Source organism: Polypterus senegalus, chromosome 1 (assembly GCF_016835505.1).
Source record: "Polypterus senegalus isolate Bchr_013 chromosome 1, ASM1683550v1, whole genome shotgun sequence".
Taxonomy (NCBI): Eukaryota; Metazoa; Chordata; class Cladistia; order Polypteriformes; family Polypteridae; genus Polypterus; species Polypterus senegalus.
Genome location: NC_053154.1, coordinates 218,998,286 through 219,016,617, shown reverse-complemented (window position 1 = coordinate 219,016,617; position 18,332 = coordinate 218,998,286).

The window sequence follows — 18,332 nt, the reverse complement described above, 5'->3', positions numbered from 1 at the left end:
TATTCCTCATTCATGAACAGCCATTATTGTATAGGAATATAAAATGTATATCACATTGTGGCCAAATGGTGCTATTTTTGCACTCCAGTTAGTATATTTGGAGAGAACAACATATTTATTTTGTCACTTAGATCAGCATTATTTTACAAGCAGGTAGAAATAAAGAGATGATCCATTTTATCTACTTTACACAATGTGTTCAGCATTATACTGCTCTTATCTTTGTAACACCTTTCTCTGCATATTTAGTTGGGTTTCTTAGACCAGTGCCTCTCAACTGGTCTGGCTTTGAGACCCACCATCACCCCTTAATGACAAGCCACGAACCAAAATTTTCAACTTCTCAAATTTATTGAATGAAAAGATGGTGCAGTTTGAACCTGAGATAGCAGAATAGAATATCATGGTATGCCAACACAAAAAAACCTGATAAACCTAATTGACCAGCAATTGGCAATGCCAGAGAGGGAAATATTCCCTTTTACACTCAATTAGCTGCATTTTAATTAAAACCAAAACTCTTCAGTACTACTGTTAAAAACTCTTCAGTAACTGTTTTTAGCAGACTCAACAATGTTTTCATGCACAAATATGAAATAAAAAAGTGCAACTACTTAGAAGTATTTACAAAAAAATTCAAATTATGTAGTTTTACCAGAGAATCCTCACTCACTGAATCTATGACAACCAACACTGCACTATGGAAAAACTTAGTTTCTTCATTGGCATTTTTTAACAAAGAGAAATAAATTAAAGAGTGAAGTTCAAAAGGATTCAAGCATACTAAATTAAATTTTCTTCTGATTACCTTATCAGTAGGTAAATGGTGAAAAGATTGTGCTTTGAGGAAAATTAAGCAACACTCACTTCAACCTTAGGTGTAACACTGACATTATAGACCTGAGTGTGGAGGAATTAATGGGAGAACTGAGCATGTTTTTTGCTCCTGACAAGAGTCTCAAAGTCTGGAGTTACAGTAGACAAAGCAGCTCTGAGGTCATGCTTAATGTCCAGTCTGTTTATGTGTTTTGTCTTCAGCTAAACCAGAGCTGAGAATCAACACTCACAGAGATAGGTAGAAGTGGATGGAAGCAGGATTTTTACTGCTTGAATGGCAAGACAAAGATACTTGCTCATCACAGTGCACCAGAACTGGGAGAGGCTTACCTCCATGAATTTCTTTTTTAGCATGCGGTTACATGATAGCTCCACAAGCTGACTCTCTTCATTGCTTGGCAATGTGACGCTTTCGATATTGATTCCAAATGGGTCATGTATTTAGTCGTCATCCCTCTGTTTCTTGGGAAAGTAGTCATTAAACCGCTCAAGAAGTTTATTCAGCTGTGTCGTTTCCTCATTACATTTTTTCCTGCCACGTCCAATTGCTGTCCCTCATGACAGGCATTGTGGAACATGTTGAGTCAGTTTTTAAAAACATGACTTGCCCACAAGGAGATCTTTTTTTGAAAGCATTGAATTTATCATACTGTCCAAAAATGTTGTGCCTCCTCCCCTGCACAGACACATTTAATGTGTTTAATTGTTCAAAAACATCAGCGATGTAAGCAATGTGTGCAAGCCACACACTTTTGCTAAACAGGTCTGCAAGAGGCGAATTGTTCTGGGCAAGTACAGCTGCGATTTCAGCTTGTAGTTCATGTAGATACGAGACAGTATCTTTCCCCTCGAAAGCCAGAATACCTCGGCATGATACAACACCTGTACGTGCTCACTACCAAGATCTTGGCATAGTTTTTAAAAACATTGGGTGTTCTTTGCACTCTGTTTAATGTATTTTACCACTTGGATGACACCTTTTAATGTTCCATGAAGCAGTGGTACCATATCCTTTGCTGCCAGGGCCTCCCGATGTAAAAAACAATGGTTCCAAGTTGCATTTGGAACTTTCTCAATATTCTCTTCAAGACCCCCAAGTTTTTTCCTGTAATGGAGGCAGCGCCATCAGTTGTGATACCAACACACATGTCCCAGCTTAGGCCCACTGAACACAAATACAAGTCAACAGAGCTGAAAATGTCCTCTGCAGTCGTAGTAGTAATGAGCTCTCTTGTGCAGAGAAATTGTTCCTGTAATTCCACGTGCCACACATGTCTCACACAAACGAGTAAAACTGCTTTGTTTGTTATGTATGTGGATTCGTCCATTTGTAAGGCAAAATGACCACTTGTCTTAATGCAAGCTGTGGTCTGTTGTTTGATGTCTTCAATTCGCCTACTAATAGTGTCATTTGATAGAGTTATAGGTTTTAGTTTATCCACTGTGGATTGATCCAACACCTCTCTGACCATGTCCATGGCTGCAGGTAAGATGAGGTCCTCTGCAATGGTGTGGGGCTTCTTTAACTTTGCAATACGATGTGCCACCAGGTAAGATGCACGGAGTGCCTGTTCTTGCTTTGAGCACAAAGAAGTAACACACTTTTGTGATGTCCTCTGGTCTTGAAGTTTTCTTTTGAAGTACTCAACAGGTTTATCTTTGAGATAATGGTGTTTTGTTTCCAAATGCCGCTTCAATTTTGACGCCTTCATGCTTTCACATGCCAGCACCTCGCTGCACAAAACACACTGACGTTTTTGTCCTCATTTGACATCAATATAAAAAAATCCATATCTAATATATTCTGCATTCTACTTGCATTACCGGGCATTATCACCACCTACTGTTAAGAAGTGTGAACAGACGGCCCTCCGTTTATTTTTTTATTAACATTTTTTTGCCCAGGCAAAGGCCCGAGACCCACTGAAACGGGTTCACAACCCACTTTTGGGTCGCGACCCACCAGTTGAGAATCAATGTCTTAGACAGTTGGTCATTGTTTAATTAGAAGTATCATTCATTATATAGTTCTTAATTTTATCTACCATTCAGTCCTCGCTAGGTTCATGCTTTACATCCTTATTAAAAGAATAGCCTAGTGATGCATGTAATACACCTTAATAACAGAATAAGTGACTGTGTGTCCAACCAGTTTCTACATCTCTGTCATTTCAAAAGGTGGCACATCACAAGCATTTGCAGTAATAAAATGCATTGCATCTATCATTCCAGCAGATGGCGCATTGCATACAATAACACTACTTTTACAAATCTCATACCAAATGCCATATAACAAACACATTACATTGTACAATGCACTGCAAATGTTAATGCCTAGGTCTACATTGATTACTTTGAAACAGTCAGTAGTATAGCATAGTGTAGTTCTTTGCCAGTTTTGCACTTAACTTCTGTGTATGTGTATGCTGCACAATGGTCCTGGGGAACATTATTTCATACCAGTGTATGCTTCAATACTGTGTATGGATAATAGGACAATAACGCCACTTGGCTTGACTTGAAAGTTGTTGTGATAAAAGTAATTATTTCATTATTTTCATTGTTTAATATATGACAAAATATCAGTTATAAAGATATATCTGGAAATTTTAAAGAGGTGTTTATCCATAAATAAATTAATATAACTTCATATTTTCACGCTTTAAATCCAGCTAGCCATCCGCTCATCCCACTTTGTCCTTCAAAGGCACTTTACAGGCACAGGTGAGAACTAACTTTGTACAAAACATTAGTCCACTACATAGCAGACACATGCACTTTCCACAGCTAACTCATAACAGGTCAGTGGATTCATTGATCAACATAACACACACATGTTTGGGTTGTGCAAGTACTACATTGATGGGCACACAAGAACATTAAAAGAATGTCCAAACTCAATATATGCAGTGATCAGGCCCTTAAACACTACTCCATCTTTCTTCTACTCAGTACTGGACACTGTGGATTTGATTCACTTATAAACAGGATTATACTATACTCAGTGGTATCCTCAAATACTGTACTTCATTGGATCATATATTAATATTTTATGATTTTTTAAAGTTTACATTTTTAACTTGTTTCTTGTGTATCTAATAGGTGGTTACTGACTCTGAATTAACAAAATGGTCATCATGTTTTTTAACATTTTGCCTCAAATTAATACGATTAGTCCACTTTTATTAGGCTGGGGGTACATTTGTAAACTTAAAATAATTTCTTTTCTTGACCTTCTCAAATTGGCAAAAAATTATATAACGTGACACAGTATGTTCAAGAAGCCTCCAGAAAAGGTACAATCTAACAACCTGTCAGAGTGATCATACCTCTATATTGCAATGAAACATGGACCCTTTTAAAACACCCTCAGAGGGTGAGTTTGCCCTTTCAAAATGCCAGCTAGACATCCAGGCCTGTATTATTATCTAGTCTACCTTTCGGGTAGTGCTGATTGACACATAGTGTGAACTGTGAAATAGGGGAACAAAACAAAGAAAACTAAATTCGATTAGCTGCAAAAATTACAGGAAAGTATTAACTGGTTATGAATTAGAAGGTGAGCACTCAAGATATGTAACTATTCACAGTTTTGGGAGAAAAATGACCAGTTAAACTCAACAGTGTGCTAAAATGAAATGTACAGTATTTGTTTAAGTAAAAATAAATTATTGCATTAAAACCTTACAATGGATACAGTATAACATATTCTTTTTTAGCAAGGTATATGTGTTATGTGCATAATTAAAATGACATTTAACGTACATTTATTCTTAACCTGAAAATGACAAAAGGTGGGTTTCTTTTATTTATTTAGTATTACAAATGTATAATCTGGATAGTCAGTAAGTAGTTACAAATTAATAACAACAAAGTTTATACCTAAGTTGTCAAGTTTCCTGGTGGTCTGTTGCATGGGAAGGTTTACCTTTAAATGTTACTCTTAATAGGTATTACTTCACAATTTTAATTTAATTCCTTGATAACTAATTCCAACAAAAAGCTGCATTACTTTGAAATTTCATCATTCGGCTTTTATAAAGCCTTTTAATCATTGTATGTGCATTTGCCTAACAATGACAGCTTAGTGATGCTTCATGCCCTGTGGAAAGATCTGTAGCTGGCCAAAGCGAGGAGGTTCTTCCCTGTAATTGTTAATTTTTTCAAACAACAGCAGGGAATCTGTGGCTCACAAAGGTTAAAGTAACCAGTCAATCACTACCATTGGTGTCAGATGAGAGGGGACAATAATAATCAACATAGTACACAAGTACTTAAGAGAAATGGCATATTCAGTAATCTTTCTTGTTTTAACTATTGAATTTTGAAGCAATACCCATGTAATGGTAAAGTACATGGGACGTTCAAAATGTTTCCACACTTTTATATTTTTGTTGGAAATGGTGAAGGTGGGAGGAGTAGTTATTGGGCATTAAAAACTTGGTATGACGCTGGGAAAATTACATCACAAACGACGGTGTCTATGTAGAAAAGTGATGTAATTTGTTTTTGAAATTTTTAATGAATAGAGTTTAAAAAGTGCGGAAACTTTTTGAACGTCCCTTATAGTTAACACCAGCAAGGTAGTAATATGTCATTGTACAGTATATCAAAAAAGGAAATCAGTTTTGTGCCGAGATCTCAATTTTTAGACCCTTGTATATTCCTACCAAACAGTAACTAATCTATGTTACTACATTATTAGTGATTTAAGTAGATTTCTAGTAACATCTCCCCTAAGTTTGCTAAGTTTATCTGTGTATATCTTAAAATTTTTAATTTGAGTATCCAAACTGGAAAATCTGCATTGTGCTGGGAACAAAGAAGAGATTAGCGCAAGGATTTCTAGTGTTGCGCAGGCGTATGACATTGGAGTCATAAAGAGACAAACAACAATCGCCATATTGTTTGAAAAAGTTACTTTTTGTTTCCTTTCATGCATATTTCTCACAGGAATGTAATTAAAAGAGAAAAGTGGGAAACAAACATTTTGTTAAAACAATACTCCATATTTCCAGTTTTTAAAGCCAGTTATTCCAAGCAGAGTCACAGGGGCACCTGGAGCTTATTGAAGCAAGCATTGGGTGCAAGGCAGCAACAATTCAGAGACAGGGTGCCAGTCCATCCCAGGGTGAACATACGATTGGTCCAATTTAGCATCATGAATTTGGACTGATGGAAGAAACTCATGTACACATGGTGAAAACATGGAAACTCCACACAGGGAGCACCTGGGGAAACGTATTATCATTCAAAATTGGAATGTATTCCTGAGGTGCCACTGACAGTGGAAATGCTCAGTGTAAGGTTTAGTAAAGCTGAGGGAAAGCACTCCATTATGCGTAAAAACATGAGATTAAAATTAATGTGTAAAAAAAATGTTATTTTGTGTGCTGTATTCCTTCTTTGGTAGCCTAGTGCCTATAACCAGGCAAAAATCAACAGGAAATGATTAACCAATAGGAATAGGTTCAGCCTGTTGGTCTTAATTGACAAGTGACAAAAATATCATGAAATGAAGCATTTTGAAATAAATAGTACTGATATTTGAAGGGTCATTCAGAAGTGTGCTAATAAATTGTTAAATAACACTTTGAAAGCGAGGCCATTTAAAAAAAAAAAAACCTGCAATTGTAAGGTAACTACATTACTGAATCAATATAAAAAGATAAAACTGTATTTGTAATAATTACACAATTTTTATTTAATTATGCATTTTTGTCACAATTCAATGACTCATTTATGTATATAGTCATACTTTTTCTTTTGATTATTTATATCATAGTTACCATTTTACTTATATAATCTTGCCACAAATGATATTCCACATTTGCATGTCCTCAGCTGTGCCCATCACACCGAGCTGAGGCTTTAAACACTTCAGCTGAACTCTGTACCTCTGGATCTTCTGGTTCCTCAGCAGTGTTCAACACATTGAGCTCTTCTGCGGCTTAAGCTTCCATCACTCTAACTTCACCAAGCTTTTGACAGTACCCAGAAGGCATGGTGTCCTCTGACAGTCAGGAGGTTCAAACTAAAAAATATATTATCAACAGTGCCCAAACAAACAACATGTTCCTACACCAGTATGATTCTGAATAAGAAACACAATCAAGGGACACATTCAAAGATGTCACTCATCATCAAATTCCAACATCTTTACCTTCCATCACTCTGTGTAGACGATAATCAAGGAATTTTTGCTTTTAAGGAAACCTCCTCAGGACCAGTGTACCTTATATATAGCTAGTAATGTATATGAGGAAACAACTATCAAGTGGCCTATTACCTGGAGAAATGCAAATGTGCATCTGAATTTTCGCAGAGCAGTAGATAATTGGCAATGCAGTATGCACCCATTTGAGGTCATTAGTTTACTGACCTATTAACTCTGAAGTCGTGGTCACCCTTTGAAGAAATTCTTTCAGACATGGTCAGGAAAAAGTGGATTGGTGACCACAAAGTAAAAACAGGTCTATCACTTAAACAGATGTCTGAGACAGTGAAATATCCTTTAAGCAAAGAGGTTAATTTTGGCAAAGAAAAATACAAATATAGATCTCTTATTGTTCTGCATTAAACAGAGTAATGGTATTTTCTGACTAATAAAAAAATACCTTGCACTGTCTTTGTTCTAAGCTAAGATTTTCTTTTATACATAAGTGTATTCCAACATGGCACTTAAACCAGAACGTTTTCAAAATAAGTAAATAGCGCAGACAATAATGTGGTTGACACTTTCCCTGTAGATTCTGGTTCCCATGATGGGCCCAGTACGGAGTTCTGCTTTAGCCCTCCTAGAGAAAATTCCTGGCTGTGCTTTATGTACTTGGTAAACACAAAAAGTAGGTACTGTTTTTGTAAAAAAAATATTTCAATACCACAGAATCTAAAGAATCTGCAAAAGAAACTTATCCCACAACAGATTTTTGGCTCTGAGTTCCTAGGACAAGTTACTGAACTAATCTTCATGTTGCAATAATCCAAGACTGTTACACTTATAGGCATACTAAGGGACATGTAGTTTTTCTCTCCAATTGGGGTATGTTAAAATAGTACTTACAGTTTAACAATAAAATGTCAGGCCTGTGACCACTTTTCTTTCTCACTGAGACAGCATTGTGTTAATAATTTAACCTTTGTGGAAATTTGTACCAATACCAAAAATTGATGGGCTGCACAATTTTGATGACCACATTATTTAACCAGGCTTTTGGGAAATTTCACCCAGTTAATTCACATTGATAACATGTATTGCAATACAACTTCTTTTTCAGAAAAACAAAACACTATTATACATTTTATTGTTGTTCTTTAGAGTTAGTGATATGTTTCAGAGTAATTTGTCTTTATGTTTTCACAATGACAATATGTTGTGCCAGCAGTGAGCTGTAGGCACATATACTCCATATTACTAGAACTGGGCAAACTTTTAAGCTTATTGTGCTATCCTTACTGTACCACCTTCAAAAATCTGTTTTAACGCAAGCAAGAGAGTCAGGGTTGTCACAGTGAGACAAACATAACTTAGTAAATCAATCCTGACCTTATTTCGACTGGTTTTACAGAATCACATTGCAGCTGGCTGGGCCTTGAATGCTTTGGAGCAAACCATCCAGATATAATATCTAAGCTATGACTTGGTTCTTCACACTTACCTTCACTTTGAGGCACTGACAACAATTTTTCATATGGTTGCTTTGGGAACCATCCATCATTTGTCATAATGGGCCTGTGCACAAAAAGGGAGTTTTCAGTATGTCAGGTGAGTAGTTTGATTTCTTACTTCTTTAAATTTGCCATCCACTACAAGATAAATGATTCTGATAGTAAATTTCTTTCAGTGAATTAAGTAAAGATTCCCCACCAGAGATTGATGGCCATGTCAATTAAAAAAAAAATTGTGTGTAGAGATTTCATAAAAAATAAGTTTTGATAATTAGCTTAACAAAGTTTGGCAAATATTTAGTAATCATGTATACAGATGGTCCTCATTCAAGTCTTGTGTGTCTTTTGGTAAGCAAGGCTCTACGAGGTGAGACACAAAATTAACTGGACTGAGCTTGGGGCTTTCCTGGAAAACCATCTGGAGGTCGGTCGAACGTAAATGATAGAACTATATCCCCTCCTACACGCCCTCTCAAAACGCCGACTGGCTAGGTATATCCTGTAAATAGCTCAGTCAGTATTTGCACAACAATCGCTACATGAGTTGCCACTATAATGTCGAGTGAAAAAAAATCAATGAACAAAAAAAAAAATCAACAGCGAATCAACATCAAATTTCTCGCAAAATTGAACAAATCAGTCACAGAAACTTATGAAATGATAAAAACAGTGTACGGTGATAACAGTTTGTCTCGCACGCAAGTTTTCGAGCAGCTCAAACGTTTCAAGGAAGGACAAGAAAATGTGGAAGTCATTCAATGCCCAGGTTGCCCATGCTCGTCTCGGATGAACGAAAACATCAAAACGGTGAATGAGATTTTTCTTAACGACCTTACTGCTTTTTCCGTAAAGCAGTTTTTGACTCACAAAAACATTCCTGTCCTCGATCATCCACCTTATTTGCCCAATTTAGCTCCCTGTGATTTTTACTTGTTCCCGAAAATCAAAACATTTTTCATGAATGGATGAAGTGATGACAGAAACGGCAAGCCTGTTGAAGAGCTTCAAGCAAGGAGACTTCCAGCACTGTTTCAATCAATGGAAGATATGTACGAAGTGGTATAGAGATTGGGAGGGGGAGTATATAGAAGGTGACAATGTTTAGAATGCTGTAATTCATCAATAATTTTTTTTTTTTTTTTACCAATCCGGTTATTTTTCTGTCTCACCTCATACGTGTATGTGAATACTTTTTTGTGATTGTGATTATGCTAAAATAGTACAATGTAGAAAATTCAGTTGTTTAGATCTCAATTTGTATTATTAATTCAGTCAGGAAAGTGCACCATGGATTGCACCTCAGACCAGAGCCAGCCAAATAGTACAGAATAGAGAATATTCCACTTTTCATACAAACACTAATGTTGAGGTCACTGAAGAACAGCTACTGAATGAACTAATGAACATGAAGGTTAATTATAATACCTTCTGCCAAGGTCATTGCATTTTCTATGAAATATAATTTAGTTGGCATACTATGCATTTATCTTTATGGCTTTCTGAAGAGGCTTTCAGGGTTAGCTGCTGAATGCGTACAGATTTAATTAACAGAATTTTTATCAACAAAAAAGGGTTGCTTGTGTTGGCATGTATATTGATACATGTTGAGGCTTTGAGAGAGCTCTTAAAAGAGTATGGGGTTAACTTCAAAATGGATTTTCTTTACTATTAAAGGAAGGAAATCAAAATAAGGAACACTTACAAAAAAGAATTTCAAAACGCTTGAGGTACATCTGGTAAGTATCTGGCTTTTCCAAAGCAGCTGTTTGTAACATGACATAAGAGAACATAAGAAACCACTTTACAACCATCCGCTTTGGGTTTGTTTATGTGTGTATTATCTGAACTCCTGTGAAAAAGTAAATATACCTCATGACATTTACATATGTTAAACAGTATCTATAGATCCAGGGGATAAAATATAACAAGCGTCATGTCACGTTTACATTTTGTTTTCCATTGTATGTCTCAAATAAACATGAATGTCATTTTTTTCTTCACCTGTGGAATAAGCATGTCGACTGTCCAACATCTACCACTACCTCATATACATTAAATTAGAATCAGGGGCACCAGGACAGTTGCAAATGATCAGAACATCACTGGAGAGGATGTTTTCTGAGCCTGTCTTATTTAAACTAGCTCAGACATTTAGTTTGGTTTGCTCTTGGTTGGTAAAGTGTACACACTTGGCCTTGCCAAAATCAAAAGAGCTCTCTTAGGCCTTCAGAATACAGAATATAGCTGCCTATGACTCTAGGAAGAGATTTCAAACGAGCACCAAACAATATCTGCAAGTGGAGAAGATTTTAAATAACTGCCAGTTTGTCCAGACCAGGCCATCCCAGCTAGTTCAACCTCAGAATTTCATCATGGGACCTTACCTATGCTGATGTCATAGTGCACAAAATTACTATTAAAAAGAGGTTGAACAAATTGGATTTATGTAAGAGGTTTGCCAAGAGGAAATATTTGTTCTCCATAAAGAACACCAGAGCAACACTCAAGTGTGTCCATTAACAGGTAAACAAAAACGATAACTTCTGAAATGATGTGCTCTAGATAAAAAAGTCAAAGAAAGTCAAAGGTTATTTCGCCATCCTATAAGAAGTCATTTTTTTTGAAAACCAAATACAGAATTTGAAAAGGAGATCCTGATGCCAACTGTAAAGCATAGTGGTGGAAATGTTGAGGTTTGGGCCTGCTTTGCTGCATCAGGGCCTTGACAGCTTACCATCACAGAATCCACTATACATTTTTCATGTTACCAGAGGGTGCTGTAGGATAATAGACCATCTATCAGAATATTGAAGCTCAACTGAAAGTGGACCTTGCAACATGACAGTGATCCTAAACATACCATCAAATCCACCAATGAATGGCTAAAAAGGGAGAAATAGAGGGTTCTGGAATGACCGTGTCAAAGCCTAGATCTGAACACCATCGAGATGCTCAATACACACCTCAAACATTGCACAGCTGAAAGGATTTTGCATGGATAAATGGATAAACTTACTTTATGTTGATATCAGTGACTGGAAGACAGAAAATGCCAATTTGAGGTTGTTTCTGCCAAAGGGGAAAATGACAGCCAAGGACTTACTTTATCCACAGAAAATCAGTTTGTTTTTTTCTTTGTATAAATTATGGCAAAGTGAGATTTGTATTATTTATTTTTCAATTACATCTATGAAGATATTGTTTAAATGAAGATAAAATCTTGTTAAACATATGTAATGGGATGTATTTACTTTTTTACTTGACTTTACATTTAATTATATCCTGGTTAGGCAGTTTCCAAACGTTGTATTTTTTGTAATTTTCATTCCCATACAAATCTATGCTCATCATATCACACTCATCCATCCATCTTTGTTCCCTCTGGACTGTCATCTACAGTATATGCACGTATGCTTGAATAATCTTTCTATATCTGCCCAAGAGAACAATATGCACATGCATGCAATGTTGTCAACGGCAAGCAATCAAGGCAACATTACAGCAACAGATTGCATGGTGTTAACTGTATAAAGCCATTCTCAACTAGTGTTCAGACTTTTATTAACTCTACTAGTACTTTGCCAACTACTGAAAAAAACAAAGGAATATAGCACAATGTACTTTAATATCTGCTGCCTTCATTTCAGATCATTTTGTGTGTTTATGTGGGATTTGTGATGGTGCAGTGGTTATCAGTGCTGCCTAATGGATTTAGCGTCCTGGGTTCCACTTTCACACTTGGTCATTGTCTCTATAGACTGTGCACATTCCCTCTGTGTGCACTTTAGCTTTCCTCCCAAAGACAAATGCAACAAGTTAATCAGAGACTCAAAACATCTAAAAAAAGCAAAATACATTACTTGTTCTTGCTAAAAAAAATTTATTAGCCTTGTAAGCTATTCTGTCTCACTTTTAAACTCTTCTTTTGGCTACTGTGATGTTTTACTGACAGGATGTCAGAAAAGATTCATCTTGTTACACTGACATACAATAACTCTTCTTTTGGCAAGAACTGAAGGTTCCACAATTGCACATTGTAAGCATTGGTATGATATTCCAGTGTTGTCTTTCCCTTTGATCCGATGATGGTGCCGATTGTCTTTTTTTTTTTGCATCCATTTTTTTATTGATTCAGAGAAGCGATACTTAGCTATTAAATTAAGCAAGAAAATACACTAAATAAATCATATAAAAGTGGAAAAGAGACATCTGACACTGTGAGAATTTGACCTCTGTACTCCCATTGACAAAGTTAACTGGAGGGTTATAATTGGGAGAAATTGTTACTGGATTTATGTGATATTCAGAAGTTGTTTGGAATATACACGACATTCAAACAAAAGAATGTTCTTAAATGTAGCTGGTGCCTTGGAGTAAAGGTCAATAATGATCTTTGCGGTTGTCTAATTCGAGTCCATGAAGTATTATCTGGACACGAAAAAAGGCACTGTACTTGTCCGCTGATCACCACATATTGTTGAGCTGGTGTTGGTGGTAGAACACCTGCTGGACAGACCTGGAAAAGCCTAAGAAGTAGTGAGCGCCTTCTGTGAACTACTAGAGGATACTGTTCAGTATGTTTGCTTCTTCTGCATCTTAGAAGAACTTGGAGGTAATAGTGTCTGAATAGACACTGTTCAAAACCTCTGTAGTTGAGATAGGTGCAAGGTCCTTCTGCCAGAATGTGTTGGTGCCCGTTATTGCAGCAACCCAAGGACCCTTTGGTGAACACTAAGTAAGGGAAGCTATCAAGCTGAAGAAAGAGGTCTTCCTTATAATGCTGGTAGAGGGTCTACACATTTGACTGAGCAGTCCAAAAAGGCAGTACTGTTGACCCTAGTGAATATGCATGGGTGAGGCCATGCAAAATGACTTTAAGAGGTTCTGGGTAACAATCTTCCAGCACAGGAAAAGTAAGTGGGAAATTGTCTAGGCTATTCTCAGTAAAAATGGGGAAGGTTGGTGTAAACTCCTAAAGTTAAGAGCCTCTTTGGTGGAGTAGGAGGAATGCTAAAGAAAATAATTTATATAATGTTAACAGCCTCAATATAGTCAGTATTTATATGAAAATAAAATTTTCTTTATTCAAATTTTCCCTAAATATATTAATTGCTCATTCTGCTAGTATTGAATGAGTAAAGCATACAACCCCAACTCAAGCAAGCATTCATTAGTATGAATAATTTACATTTCCCTTCAACTTTATGATAGTTTTCTCTCAGTGAAAAGGAGTTCTTGACTGTCTGCACTGAAACTGTATCTGCTCTTCTGTTTTAATTTATGTCTGCATGTGTGTTTACTTTGAATTATTTAAAAAGTGAAATAAAAAGACAAAATAATAAAAATTTAAAAATAAAGACTTGTGATTACAATCAAAAATATAATAACTGCAACTGATTTTCACATTAAATATTTTATCAAATTCTCTGTTCTTATTTATAAGGCTATCTGTATAAATAACCTTGGAGTAGAAAAAGAACTAGAAAAGGAAATAAAGGGAAAAAAAACCTCATATCCAGTTATTTCATTTCTCGAAGAAAGTGATTGAAATTCTGCAAGTATTTTCTTCAAGTAAATCACAGGGGCATCTGAGTGAAAGGGGGTGGGTATTAAAGTTTAATGATCCACACGGATGAGCTGGCTTTCACTCCTTGGATTATTAATCAAATACTTTGAGGGAGTTTATTATATGGTTGCTTCTTCTTTTCTGAGTACACATCCTTGGCTAGGATTGGGATTTAATTTCCTTTAGTGACTTTGGAATGCAGCAATATGCGAAGCAAGTGGAAGAAATGCGACATTAGGCTTCTGTATAATACTTTTGTCTGATTATTCATTACAATTCAAATATAAATGGACTAGTAAGTTTCTGGTTTTATTAGACATTACCAAAAAAAGAAGAAAGTTTTACTCAACTGCCCTTATGGTGCACTTTTGAGTAGGTTCTCAAAAATTAAGCCATCCCCATGGCAGTGTAGTGATAAACAGTGGAATTACCTAATAGGAACACCTTGCATCATTTCTGTGTAAAAAGTGAATCCTGCTCAGTCTGCCGAGGCTAGCTACATCTTCTCATGTATTCATTTTTCACTTAAATCTGATACTACCTTAGTGTAAGCTAATGCAGTACACAGCAAAGGGCAAGGAGAATTTTTGTCTTAAAATAATATTGTAATTTTTATACCTCTTTAGTATTTCACAGAATGTACTGACAATGAGCAGCCTTTCTGCTGTAAATAAATTTTTAAATGCTCTCTGATCCTACTATCTCACTAAGTAATCTGTAAATATTAGATTTAAGGATTTAAGCATTAAGGAAATTGCAAACAGGCATAAATGTTCAAAATTTACTATAATTTACTATACTTCATAGTGTCTTATAAGACAGTTACATTTAATCCTACTGTACACTATAGATGTTATGATGTTGCAATACTACTTTTTAACAGATGTCTAATTTCAAGCATTCTAGCAACACAAGTAGTAAAATCAAAGAGATGTTTTCATTTGGGTATTGTGAAGTTGAGAAGACAGTTAACTGAACACTTGCCCAGTTAGATCACAAATCCTGCATGGAACAGTTGGAAAGTAGTACCTTACATTTAAGCTGTCACTTGTACTTAAATTTCTATAAAAAATATACCTCTCATAAACATTTTTGGCAATGACACTTTCTGCTTTTATTCAAGTACATCTGGAAAAAAATATTTTACCCTGTTAGAGCTGAATTTTTCATATTAATTTTTTTAAATTTCAATTCCCTTACATTGCAAAGAACAAGCACCAGCTCCTTGCCGCCAGCTGGCTTATTCTGTGGATTTTCACTTTTGTTACTGATAACCAATGTGAAAATGATCAGACCCAACACACTTAAAAAGGTTTGGGGCAGCAGCCCGTATAATATCCTGGCTGCAATGGGCTACGTTTTCCTGACAAGCGACTGGTTTGGAGTCCAGACATGAACTGACTAAGATTTGGAAAGATAGCAGTTTTAAGAGATTAACGCGGAAATGATGTTGGGGAAACGGAAGTAACATGCTTCTGACGTCATCTTAGGGTCCAGAACCCAGAAGTGATGTGTTTCTGGGTGCCAGAACTGGAAGTGACGTTTTCAATGTTGAGTCAGATAGGTTTCCCTGTGGCTGGTCTGCAGAGACAACAGGAGAAGGTTTAATGCACCCCGCCATCCACTGGCCTGGCGTGTAATCTTCGCTTGGTCCATACAACGTCCTCCGACACCAATAAAAAAGTCATCACCTTCCATCGACATATTCTGTGGATTTCATTGGTCATTATTGCCTGTTAGCCACAGACAAACCTATGTCCAAATCGTAAGGAAAATGCCTTCCAAAACCTACTTGCTTATTTTGAAGATCCTGCTGAATTGTTAGCAAATTGGAGCCATGGATGATTTGCGATGTAGTTGAAGTCAATATCCCTGGCATCAAATTCAGTCAATGTTTAGACTGAAATGAAAAAAATCATACATTAATAACAAATAAAATAATGTTACATTTTATTTATAACAAACCTTTCAAAGCCCAAGGACTTGGTGCAGAGCAAAAACTGGTCAAATAAATTAAGCAGTAAAGTACTACAAAACAAATAGCACATTGGATTTTACAAACACACACACGATTAAAGTCTATTTTTAAAAGTAGGTTTTGATTTGAACTTGTGATGACTCTGAAGATAATTATTACACAAGGTTGGAGTTAAAACTCTCAAGGCTTTGTATCTCGCTTAGATAGAGTGAGTAGAGGACCAGTTTCAAATGAATGGAGCTGGTGGGAAGAGCCATACAAGTGTATAAGATCAGAAAGATAGGGTGGAACTCAGATTTGTAGGTCATCAGAAGTATTTTATAGTGGGTGCGAAATTAAACTTGCAGCCATCATAGGGTGCTTAAAAGATTTGGTATTCATCAGAACCATAGCAGCAGAGTTCTGAACAATCTGCAGTTTACTTAAAACAGACTTGTGAAGTCCATACAAAAAGGCATTACAGTAATACAGCCTAGTTGTTATTAATGCATGGGTTAAACACGCAGCAAGTGCCAAGGGTAGTCTAAGACAGGCTAAATTACGGAAAAAGGGAGGTGTTTATTATAAATTATTGATGTGTGAAACAAATGGCAAGGAAAAATCAGATGTAACTCCAGACTGTTAAATAAACCCAAAGCCTGTACAGAAATACGATTGACTATTAATGTAAGGTGATCCATCTTACTCAAAAGAGATTTACTTGTCATCAGTAATATTTCAGTTTTTTCAATGTTTGATTTAAAAAAAAAAATTAGACGTCAGCCATAACTTGATATCAAGGAAGTTGGCCAATAAATGCAGGAGGTAGAAGGAATAGTGATATTTTTACATACTGTACATCTTTTAACACTTTAGTAAGGTACTGCAAAAATTAATCTATTACCAATTTACTAGTATGTAACAAGACCTTAATAAACTCTACCTTTCCTTTTTATTTATTTTCTGCAATGTGACCTACTAATGAAATGTCACTTTGCAGTGGTCTGAGATGGCTTAAATGAGACACATTTCTCTTGATGTTACATATTTAGTATAAGACCTCTGAATCCTTCATATTAATAAATCATTTGACCATCATGGCAAAATGCCATGCCGCACAGTGATGAATAACCTATCTACTGATGTTTTATAAATAATATGAAGACCAAAAGAAGCCTTTGATAAGGTCTTATTTTATAAGAGTAAATGAGTGATAGATGCATTTACATCTTAGTATCATCTACACAGATCATTAGCCACATTTACCAGGGCTGTCTCAGTGCTCTGTGCGTAGCAAAAATCGGACTGGAGCACTTCAAACAGAAAATTTAAATGCATGTGAGGGAAGTTGAAAAATATGCATGTACTGTACAGAAAAACATTTAGGGTTGAAGCCAACCATTTTTTTATAGGTCTAATGGCAGCAGTTTTTAAACCAGTACAAAATCCTGTGGAAATCTACCCACTAGCTGTGTACATAATAAGATGACAGAGTACAGGAAGACACTGCTTTATCAGTGATGCAAGCATTGGATCCACAGAACATAAAGATGGATTACAACTATTAATCACTTTGCTTATCAGAATTGTATCAACACATGGAAAGGTTGAAAAAACTAGTAACATGCTAATTAATAGATGATGAAAATGATTTGTATAATTTAAAGTTACCCAGACATTTCTTATTTACTGCTAGAAGCTTGACAGCCAATGTCAATTGGCATTGTGTTTTTAAATCTTTAATTATTTCATCAGTGTACATGTAATGCTCTTGTCCTTCTTTGACTTGCCTATAAACAGCAGCTGCACTCCAAATGTCTGTGTTGTTGTAACTGTGAAGTTCTGTTCAGATCGATTAGAACTTTCTTCTTTTTTTTGTTAAATTTTTAACACAAAAGGATCTCCATTACTGCCGCAAGCAAGGCCATTGGTACTCATGTGGGAATCACAGTCTCTTCTGGCACACACTTGAGCACATCTATATATTCTTTTCCCAGCATAAATCCAGTCTAGCCATCGTTGTTGTATGACGGTAATAGCAGCAGCGTTTTTAGAGATCAGAAGACTGAGTCAAAGTACGAAGCACAGACCGAAACTAACAAATCAATTAGAAAATAGCCAGAACCCAGAATGAGAGACAAAAACAGCAGTCAGAAAGACATGCCGAAAGATCAAAAACCAGAGTAACAAGAAATCGTTAAATAAGGTGGATTTTTTTTAAGTTTTGGAGATAACACAGATATGGTGACGTTTTATCCCGCCTTGCAAAGAAGTCATGTGCTGTGTGATATACAGCCTGACCAC